The following is a 10,437-nucleotide window of genomic DNA, read 5'->3' as shown; positions in this document are numbered from 1 at the left end:
TAAAAGTGCAAAAGATATTATGCGTCTTGGTCTCATATTGAAGTTGCAAAACTTATTGAACGCACCTCGTATGTCAGCGAGTGACTGAGTGTACACACGTGGATGCCCCACTCAGACATAATATACTGACTCCGAGCAGACCAGTCCTTGTTTTAGCCTCTTAATGCGGAGTGCCAGGCAGTGTAACAACAAGTACTATCTTTTAAGTCCTTTAGGTAGGACACGTCCGGGCATCGAACTCCAACGATCTACCACTAGATCACGGAGGCGGTCGTCATTGGCAATGAATATTATTTTTTTTAACGACAGCTATAACTTCTTGTGGTTTGTACTGCTTAACGCCGTATTGGTAATTTGAAGCTTTCCAACCGAGAATTCCATAGTGACACCGGTATTAATAATGCATGGGAATATATACGTGATATCGTCCCTTAGCAAAGGAGTATCAGATCAATGTGAGAAACACGACCCCACCAATTACACTGAGCCATCATATCGGTCCGACCGCCTCCTTGGTCTAGTGGTAGAGCGTCCGCCCGGAGAGCGGAAGGTCCGGGGTTTGATCCCCGACCGCGTCATACAAAAAGACGTTAAAAGATGGTACTTGTTGTTACCTTGACTGGCGCTCGTCATTCAAGGGCTAAAACAAGGACTGGTCGGCTCGGAGTCAGTATACTGTGTCTGACTGGGGTATTCATGTTAAACTGCGGCACACACACACACACACACACACACACACACACACACACACACACACACACACACACGTGCATGCACGTCGCTATATAAGTGCAATAATCTTGGACGCGACGTTAAACCCCATTTCACCTCACCTCACCTCATATCGGCCCAAAGTTAGCAATAAGCGCGTGAGTTTGATTTCACTAAGCTTTGAACAGTATTTCATTTTTATCACGGCGTGTCAGCCTGGTGTGGGAGGAAGGCCCGAAGTGAGACAGACGTTCACGCTTTGGTGAAACCCACGAGCACCGGTATGACAAACCAAGAATTACAATCAGTGAGAACCAAGTTGTGAACAATGCTCTGGGATGGTGGCTCATTAGAGAAATTAACTCATTAGAGAAACCTCCCGTTAGAGACATTTTGTACAGCTTCCAAAATAAGCTCCCGGAGCCGCTCTTTATTTTGAAATACACTTGTAGAAAGAAAAAAGTATCGCAAGCTTTGCTTGTTTTCTAGAACTAACAACTGTGTGACCCTTCTTGCTTGTGTGAACTTTTACCAAATACTTTTGATGCAATATCTGTGTACAAGTTAAGAAATAAATCAATACCACTCAGTATAACAAACGTATTTAATCAGCCATTATTTCCGTCTGCTGTAAAGTTGTGTAAAAATTTGCCCCTATCAATAAGTGAGTCCAGTACTCAAGGTATTTCAAAACCAAAACCAAAGTACAAACTAAATGTTTGCTTTCTTACTTTCCCAGTGGTTTAAGTAAGGACACTATGGTGGGAATATTCTTAAAAGAGGCAACACATGTTTCAATGCTAATACACATATTAGTCGTTATTATTGATAGGGGTAGCATATTCAACATTATGGAGTAAAAGTAACCAAACAAATGCCACTTGCAACAGCAACGACGTCAATTGGTGAGGGAGTTAAAATGTAACGTCGCGTCGGCATTATGTCAGTCTTATAGCGACGAGAACAAGTTGATATATACACAAGTGAGTCATGAATTAAAGTAATATTTATAAACAAATTTGTCAAACAGTTTAAAACACGGTGCTAATAGGCCACCAGTACCCAATGTTAGGCCACCTCGCTCGGTATCATGGGACTTAAGGTGCTTCAGCGTCCTGCACGGTACCCCAGCACGATTTACGTCATCACCTTAGCTACTGGTGGTTGTGCACAATTTTAGCCAATATAAAAAATCACCCAGCAATGTGTTGCCTTCAAAAACTGGTTGATGATAGTTACATCGATTGTGATTGGAATTACGTGTCTCACAGGGAACAATCATTTTACGTTACTTTAACGTCATGGATAGAGCCTTCAATAATGTCAGTTGGTAAAAGCATCACACCAAAACGAAAAACGAGTAATTAATCATTCACATACAAATTAAAAACATATTATACAGACCAATTTCTTTCAAGTGACTTAAGATGAGATGCCAGCTCACACGGGAATAGAGATCTTTCTGGTTTACCGTTTGATCATGTGAATCCCTTGCAAGTCCACACAGTTAAGCAATAAATGCCTAACGGCGAACCTTTCATCACAAGGGACACACTCAGGAGGTTCGCTCTCACCTGTATATTCGTGGGTAAACCGACTGTGGCCAATACGACATCGTCGTAAAGCGACCTAATCATGTCTTGACTGACAACCCAGATAGGTAAGACCGTTTGTTGGGTTAAATTCCCACCCGGGTGTCCCACCTCTTTTGCATGAGATCCCGAGGATAACTTTTGATGGTTGGTTGGAAATAGCTGCGCGGGATAAGGAGTGGAGATAACGATCTGTCAAAGCATCGGCTTTTGGGTAACCATCAGACAACGATGTCACATTGGCCAGTAGAAAGATCAGTATATGGTTCTAAAATGTTTTGGATAATAGGTCGATATGATGAGACACTTTTAAGTGCCTGAAGGCAAGACAATGAATCTGAAAAGATGACATTTTTGTTGTTGGTTTTGTTGTTTAACATAGGTCAAAGCTGTCAATATACTTTGGCCTCAGCAGTGAAACTTGAACTATTATCTGGGATTCTTAAGGAGACAGTTCTGGATCCAATGACAGTGGCATTACAACTTTGCCATCATCTTTCGACCCATCTGTAAAAATGAGACTCATATTGGTTTATATTCTTGTGGATATACGAAAGGATATGTTTCGGACGTTTTTTAACTTGGTGAGAGTGAAGTCTACCTCTGCCTTCACCATCTGCCAGGGAGAAGGCAGAAGTAAGTAGGGTGATGTTACATTTAGATCTATTTTATTTGCAGTGATGTATGGTTGAATTCTGATTCCATGTAGTGGAACCAGGTTTAACAGATTACGAAACAGGTTTTCATACTGAGCGTTGACAACGCAATTGTATGCTGGGTTTGAGTGATAGGAATGCAGTTCAGTGATGTATTGCTGTGATAGTTTAATGCGGCGTTGTTCGAGGGAAGGTTCATAAACTTCTACATACAAACTGTCCACAGGAGAGGTCCTTAAAGCTCCAAGAACAAGCCGTAGGTCTTGGTGGTGTACAGAGTCTAATTTTCCAAAATTGCTTATTCTGGCTCCACCATAGACAATGGAACCAGAGTCAAGTTTAGAGCGTATTAATGACCTGTAAACCTGTAGGAGGGTTGTCTGATCACGACGTCAATTAGGTTCTACCTTGTCATCATAGTCACACACAGTTTGTTAGTGGCATTCTGTCCTCTAAGGTCTACTTTCTAACATCACCTGCCCATGGGTACACTGGGTAATGTAAACTAAATATTTGTGAGAATTCGGGATTGAACGTTTCATGAATCTCAATTTGGACATAACTTTTAATTGATGTTTGTAAATCTGAATATGAATGTCATTAATTGGTTTCCACATTTTAATAAATTAGTGCCGCATCTGACTTGCATCAGACTGTTTTTTAATGTCTGAATATATGATTGCTATATCACTCATGGCGTGGCTATGATGAAACAGGGTATACCAGTCATTTCTTTTATTTTGACCATCCTGACAATATAACAGGGAAGTAGGGTCTGGTACAGTGACTCTCCAGTCTTTGTTGTCAGAGGGCATCTTGCCATTTGTGTCAAATGTGTCTTTTGCTGACTCAGTTGTTTATTACAGTGTACTGGTGGGGTTACCAGAGCACCTCTCCATTTTGTTGATTTGGTTTCAGGTTTATTGAAAGTTGGTGTCAAGAAAAATGTCCCAGGTCTAGAGTTTACTTGCTTTTTGGGAATGACTTAGCTGTGTCAATATGTTGGTCCATTTAGTTCTTAGCCTACCGATTTCTAGGGTTAAGCTTAACGTTTCAGTTTTGGGATCAACAAGTAACACATCTGTCATGTTTTATGAATTATGTGGGGGCACGGGTGGCCCAGTTGTCTAAGGCGCCGCATTTCGCTGTGCAGAGTTGCGTCCCTTGGGCACGCCAGGAACCTATAATTGTGTGGTTTCTAAGGTACACCCTCCCGCCTACCTATAATTTTGATAATTTGTAATTTTCCAATTCATAATAATGTTAAAAATCTCTTTTGGTCTCTTTGGTGTATAAGAAACAAATATGGTTCAATTGCGAAAGATGACTTTATAGTGGAGTAAAAATCTAAATTTGAATGTTCATTTAACTTTGAAAAAAGAGATTGAACACAACAGTCTTTAACTCTTTGTTGAAATTCTAAGAGAAATAAATCAATATTACCGACACTTTGATTATTCCATACATAATTAAAACCATATGAATAAAGTAATTTCTTAACATTTGAGGCCCATATAATTCTGTCATGTCATAACATTGCTTTGGATATCTAGTATCCCGCATACATACAAGATTACACCAATACGTAATGCTTCTGGTGAATGAATCGAAATATATATTACATCGACCACACTCACTTAAAACAGCTGCAGTAGTAGAAGATTTGCCAGCACCTAGAACATTTTTACAATATTAACATGAAACTGTTTCAGTGCCTCCCAATTAAGTCAGGGCTGGTCGGGTAGCTTAGTGGTTAAAGCGTTTCTCTCGTCATGCCGAAGACCCGGGTTCGAATCCCGACATGGGTACAATGTGTGAAGCCCATTTCTGGTGTCCCCGCCGTGATATTGCTGGAATATTGCTAAAAGCGGCGTTAAACCAAACTCACTCACTCACTCACTCACCCAATTAAGTCAACCCCATACCACGAATGAATACAACAGAATAGGTTTTATTTGAAAATCAAACATTTTAAAGAGAACGGTGGGAGCAAGATTTTTAATTTGGACTGCAACTTTTTTTTAGGGAAAAGTGCTTTACTAACTTTGTTAATCAGTGTTTGTACTGAGTTTGACCAAAAAACCCACTTTGAACAAAATGTCCATAATATATGCATCTTCTTTTGCAAACCAATAACACTGTCAGAAAACAGACACAAATCATCTGCATATAGTAATAAAATTATATCTAAAATGCCTGCACCAACAAAAATACTTCTCCCGCCATGCTGCTGTAATTCATCTTCAAGATGGTTGACAAACATACTAAATGGAAGTGGGCTAAAAAATACAGCCTTGACGAACACCGCTTAAACAATAAAAACTTCGGAAATGCTAACATGTGATGTTTTAAAAGCGGCGGTTGTCTTAGAATACATATCACGAATTATGTTCAGCATTTTGCCTTTAATATCTTGTTGAGCTCACACATAACATAAAAGATCTCCATTGATAGAATCAAAAGCTTTATGGATATCTACGAATAAACAATAAATATACCCCTGTTTTTGGATACATATTTCTGAATTAGTGATTGTAGTGTAAATATATTATCAGTTGTCCAGTAGCCAGTGCGAAATCCAGTATGACACTCAGGCTTTTGTTAAAACAATCTACGAATGTTTTAAGTCTGTCATTTAAAAGCACACTTTAATATTGTACCGCAAATGTCCATCAAAGTAATTCCTCTGTACTTATTCACATCACTTGTATTGCCTTTCTTGTGAAGTGGGAAAATTATACTTATGGACCAATGAAATGGGAAATCAGAAGATTCAAAACAACTTTTAAAAAAACATGTAAGTATGGTAGTAACACATCACCTGCATGTTAGCCCCGTGAAGATTCCGGGTTGGTTAAAATAGGTCTTCAGCAACCCATGCTTGTCGTAAAAGGCGACTAACGGGATCGGGGGGTCAGACTCGCTGACTTGGTTGATGAATGTCATCGATCCCAATTGCGTGGATCGATGCTCATGATATTAATCACTGGATTGTCTGGTCCAGACTCGATTATTTACAGACCGCCGTCATATAGCTGGAATATTGCTGAGTGCGCCGTTAAACAACAAACCAACCAACCAACCAACTTTAAATATTTCTTTTCTTGTTATCTCTCTATTTAGAGTATTATTAGCATCATCTTCAATACGAACAGGTATATCTTGGGAAAGCTAATGTCGAGTAAAGGAGACAAAGTCATCATCTAATATATTATCCTGAATATTCAAAATTTCTTTTAAATAGTCAATCCACTGAGAACTGCTTATACACGTAGCTGGGGAATGAGACTTGTCTAGTCAGGATTTTACACCTGACCACAATTGTTTTGAGTTTCCCTCATTAACTGTATCGAGCAGATTTATAGCAATGGCTCATGGCAATATTCACATTTCTTGCGACAAAGTTCTCTGTATTTATTGCGAGCAAAGTGAAACTGACTCAAGTAGCTGGTTTCTCCTGTTTCTCTAAATTGGTCGAATGAGGAGTATTTTAAGTCTTTTCAGTGTTATACATTCTGCATCATACCAAGCCTCTGTCGATTTTTTGTTTCCAGATAATGTACCCACAAGCATGCTGGCCTTTCCAGCACTAGACTGTAAACATTGTGAAAGCTACATCAGCCTCTGCAGAGTCATAAACTGGTCCATGGAAGAGTTAGATTGATTATTCCTGAGGCATTGAATAAACGTCTCGGAATGTTGTGGACTCCATCTGTACCGAACACTTGGGGGAACACTCAGCTTCTTTAGTTAAAGTCTTTTGCACATAGTTAAAGTTAACTCTGAACAAGAAAGTGAAAAGTGATCCGATTCAGACCATGAGGGAGCATTAAAAGTATCAATAAAATCAAATAACTTTATCGAGCATATTATATAATCCAAACGATTTGCACAGTTTGGGGTTAAACAGGTAAAGTTACCACTTGGGTCATCTGGGAAACGATCATTTAACACATGTATTCCATATGTGCAGCATATGTTAATATGTTCTTTTCTAAAATCGGTAACGTCTTTATCTCTTAAAAGCCTGGGTATATGAAAGGAATCTTTTTTATTTTGCACATCATTCAGAATCATCATCATCATCATCATCATCATCATCGTAAAGTATATAATCCGTTAATGATCCTGTTCTGACATTGAAATCTCCTGATAGTATCATGTCAACAACACAGAACAGCGTCAGTAGTTTAAGAGGACACGACTCGACATGGTCAATACCCTGAATATCACGCGTGTCAGACTTCACTGAAGATAATAAAGGGTGCACATAAACAAATGCAAGCAAAATGTCTTTTTCAAACCCAAAAGCGCCCAAGATATCACAGATGCTATCACTGAAGGATACATATACATATTTCACTCCCTGTTCATGTTCTAACACATGTCTGATCAACAGTGCGTCTCCACCTCAATTGTTGTCCTACACTGGGTAATCAGGAAAACACTTCTCAATGTTATTTTTGGAATAATTACTCAATATTTCAGTTAATCAAAAATATCAAACGAATCACAAAATTCATTAAATTAAAGTATTTTGTTACCTAAGCCGTGTCCATTCCATGTTATGAGAGTAACGACACCACCTCTAACCTGTCCTTCTTCCTGTCTGTGACCTGGGTAATTGGGATGAACCACTGACTGTGAGATATTCTCATGCATTTTTCATGCACCTCAATATCTCTCAGCAGGTACATACGAGCGCACTCTGGTGAGGTCAACTACACAGTTGTTTTCAAGATCAAATGATAGGACCTCACCATTATCAAAAACAAGTCCATCAAATCGCAAACGGCACCTCTCTCTACAACAACACTACATACCAATGGATTGTCGGATCTAGGATTTAATACATAAATGATGCCTTGATGGAGCTTAAACACGTGTGGCTCTGGTGCAAAACAACACTCATTCTCTTTAGCCATGCTATATTATTGATTGGGAAACACTTTAGAACTGACTGCATACTAAATAATGAATATATCAATCATTGTCTTGATGCAGTCTTACAGTAACAGTATTTTTGTAAATAAAAATTATCCATACATTTTGACTGGTCTCCATATCTGTTGATTCGGCTGATGTCACCTGCTGTGGAATATCTTCCAGTTGTTTCGTCCAGAGTGACGGTCCCCTCAAACAACCCTCCCCCTGGGGATGTCACGAACGTCAACTGAAATGTCAGAACTGCCTTAATTCTGGTATTTTTTAAATGTTGAAGGACCCCCTTGTTTGAGATCATCAAAACTGCTTCTTTGATTTCTTGGACTTTCAAAGCTTCGCAAAGATGACCATAATCAAATAGCTCTTCATTGATATGATTTAGGATACTTTTAGCTGCTTTTGTAACGTTAACTGACGTTATAGGGACATGTTCCCTTTCTAAACACGTGCACCAATGAGGCAAGATGGGAGCAGTGACACATGACCTGTCACGTGGTACTTCACTGAACAGGCTAATACCACGATCCGTCACACTAGATTGTTTAACGTTCCCATCGAAATACAATATGTCCTTCAGAGTTTCATACACGTCAAACGGAGTCGTCAGTCTGTGAGAATTCTTCACATTTTCAATTAAGTTTGGATACTCTTTCTTGAACCATTGAGGAAGTACAAAAAAACATGATAGGCAAACGCTCTTCAAGTCTTCCAACAAATGTGTTCCGAAAGTATCCCACGGTCACTAAAATAAATCAAAATTGTCTTTTCTAGAAGACCGGACTTGTGTATTCGCTGAAGAAACCGGAAGTGAGGATCATCGTCTGCGCCTGCATCGTTAACATTGTCGTGAGTGAGCCTCGTTAGAAATGAAAATCCAAAGTGAGGCTTTTCTCGGTAAAGTATCGAGAAATCTTCGGCATATTTCAAAACTATGTCCGCCTCCAACCTGTCGCCAACACATTTATTATCATTGTTCCACACCGATCGATCTTTCTCGATGGCAAAACTAAACGCCCTGTTGTAATAGTCTGCCGGGGGAATGTGGAACCCTTTTTTAAGATATGTAAATGTACCCGTTGCAGGAGCATCTTCAGCATACAGAGTTCTATACCCACAATTCGAAAAATTCTTCCATATAAAATTATAGCTGTCAAACGGTTTTCTGGACATCGTTCTATTCCAAGGAAGTTCGGCAACAAATTTGCCCGTTGTTAATGGTACAATGTTTACAAAAGTATTATCGGCTACTTTAGTGTATCCCAACATGTCTATAGCTTCTAAATCCTCAGGAATGTATGTTCTCGACAATGGCATCTGTCGCATAAAATTTAACCTGGACATAGCGTCAACTCCAATCATGACAACATTCATTATTTCCTTTGGCTTGTTAATCGTTACATGATGTTTAATATTTTTCTCACATCTTTCATCCACAGCCTCTTTGGGAATAATCAGCGAATGGAAATTGGTGTTAATCGTACTCTCAGAATTGCTTATACAATAGATTCTTACAAACTCCTCTGAAATCTCAACATCTTGGTTAAAGGTCTCCCGAAACTTGTCATAAAAGAACTTGAAATCTGACTGGTTTCGCCTGATTGGTTAAAATCACCTTCATAGAAATCCTTCACTGTTGTCCAGTTGATTCGTAGTACATTGCCATCTTCGTATGTTATTGACGGCTTCCGAGAACACAGAATCTTCCCTTGACGTCGAATAAATTTTGAAATAGAGCTGTCGAAAGGATCTAAGTTGGGTATGCGACATGCTGAGGTGTCGATCAGGAAGCCATGGGCGGTTGGCAGGGTCTGTGTGGCGAGGACAGGGCCGACTGCGACTACAGTAGTGTCAATTCGTGCAAACATGATGGTTGCTATGCCGCCGGCAAGACTTAAAGCCAGGAATAGTCGAATAAACTTCCCAACTCGTGCAATGGAGTAATCCTGTAAAGGGAAACAAATATATTTAATGTATCTAAAGCATAAATTTGGCGAACAAAAAACGTTATATTTGCAGTCACCCTGAATGACTCACGTTGGCAAAACTTAAAACGAATATGTTCGCAATCCACAAACAATCACTTCATTAATGGCGAGCATTTACCAACCCGCGACAATCGTGTCAACTCGGGGATTCCCCTAGCAATAAACTCACTTCTAAACTCACTACTGTTCTACTGTCGGGTAGCCACAATGGCTAGACTGGACCCTTGCGGAATGGTCCATGCCATAAAAGTCCAGCAACGGAACACTAATTAAGACGCGCCGACCTTGTGTTCATGGTCTGGTGAACACAGGTCAATGGCCGCTCATTAACTCAAGATTCACATCTCACTGTTTTGATTTATCTCACCATCCATTTGATATATTTTCCAACTTCAACTGAAACCCCGTCCCGTGTTACACGTATGGCACATGTGTGTGCAAAGAGTGACTCACGCGTGCTCAACGGGTTGCACACGCGCTGCACACCCGTTGCACACGCGTGTTCAACGGGTGCTCAACCCGTGTGCAACCCGTTGAGCACCCGTGTCA

At 39.8% G+C, this 10,437-nt stretch overlaps 1 pseudogene; it reads right to left on the bottom strand.

Moving 5' to 3' along the window:
• Positions 1-7,946: 7,946 nt before the first annotated feature.
• On the bottom strand, positions 7,947-9,768 carry LOC139453328 (uncharacterized; annotated as a pseudogene).
• Positions 9,769-10,437: the final 669 nt, after the last annotated feature.

This window comes from Haliotis cracherodii, unplaced genomic scaffold (assembly GCF_022045235.1).
Source record: "Haliotis cracherodii isolate W230 unplaced genomic scaffold, xgHalCrac1.p SCAF_9, whole genome shotgun sequence".
In the NCBI taxonomy this organism is placed as follows: domain Eukaryota; kingdom Metazoa; phylum Mollusca; class Gastropoda; order Lepetellida; family Haliotidae; genus Haliotis; species Haliotis cracherodii.
Note: the sequence above shows the minus strand (reverse complement) of the source record. Positions and strands in the feature narration are given on the sequence as shown.